The 1,194-nt window shown below is 45.9% G+C and overlaps 1 non-coding gene across 1 annotated transcript; it reads left to right on the top strand.

The window, feature by feature from the left end:
* Positions 1-274: 274 nt before the first annotated feature.
* On the top strand, positions 275-364 carry trnap-agg. The gene is given in 2 exon segments: positions 275-310; positions 329-364. It is a non-coding gene; the product is annotated as a tRNA-Pro (tRNA).
* The last annotated feature ends 830 nt before the right edge of the window (positions 365-1,194 follow it).

Here is a 1,194-nt window from a genome sequence, read left to right on the forward strand (position 1 = left end):
CGGCATTGCCCTTGTGCTCGACGCTTCAATTTATAAAGTCTGGTCCAGTGTGTCTATTGTCCTGTTCGCAGTGGAGGCCAACAAACCAGAAAGAACCAAATTCACCAAATGATCCCGATAAGAAAAGCGAGGGACAAAAATTAATTTCGTTTCATTTTACTTTAATAACCAAACCAAATTCAACTGGAAGTAGGAAGCCCATTGAGTTGATAAAATAAGCTTTGCTTTGGGAGGTAATGGTAAGATGGTTTCAGCGGGATGATGAACTCCGTCGGGCTCGTTGGTCTAGGGGTATGATTTTCGCTTAGGGCCTTCTGCTGCGCTAAAATGCGAGAGGTCCCGGGTTCAAATCCCGGACGAGCCCTACAAAGCTCTTTTTAACATCACTGCGATCGATATGGTACCATTGACTGAACTCGGGAGTAGTTTGGACGAAAAGGATGGAGGGTCGTGTTTGGGTCTTAACCAGTCCTTGACACCTCTTCTTCGGCTGCCCACAGTGCAGACGAGGTGACTCAGTTGACCTCTTCCAGAATCCTCCTCTGCGCCTCAAGTGAATGAAGTTCCTCCTGTTTATCCACTGGAGGGGCTCTTCAGCAACTTGTCTGTGAAAGTAGCACCGGAAGCAGCGAGGTAGAGAGATTCCAATCGCCAGGATACCACTCTCCAATCGGATACTTCACGTTTCTCAGATTTTACACTCTCATTTCGAGAATCATAGAGTGGTTACAGATCAGGTTGAGTCCATTCCGCGCACCGTAACCATGTCAATCGCCTAGAGCTGGCGTGTCGTCCCGCGGTAAAAACAGAAAATGCTGGAAAATCTCAACAGGCTGGCAGCAGCTGTGGAATGGGAAACAGAGAATGGGAAGCAGGTTCATACTGGGTTTGGAACTGTAACTGTTTTTCTCTCTCCACAGATGTTGCCAGACCAGCCGAGTTATCCAACATTTTCTATTGTTCTTTCAGGATTTTACGAACAATCTCCATTGCGGCATTGCCCTTGTGCTCGACGCTTCAATTTATAAAGTCTGGTCCAGTATGTCTATTGTCCTGTTCGCAGTGGAGGCCAACAAACCAGAAAGAACCAAATTCACCAAATGATCCCGATAAGAAAAGCGAGGGACAAAAAAGAATTTTGTTTCATTTTACTTTAACAACCAAACCAAATTCAACAGGAATCAGGAAGCCCAT

Source organism: Scyliorhinus canicula, chromosome 31 (assembly GCF_902713615.1).
Source record: "Scyliorhinus canicula chromosome 31, sScyCan1.1, whole genome shotgun sequence".
Lineage (NCBI taxonomy): Eukaryota > Metazoa > Chordata > Chondrichthyes > Carcharhiniformes > Scyliorhinidae > Scyliorhinus > Scyliorhinus canicula.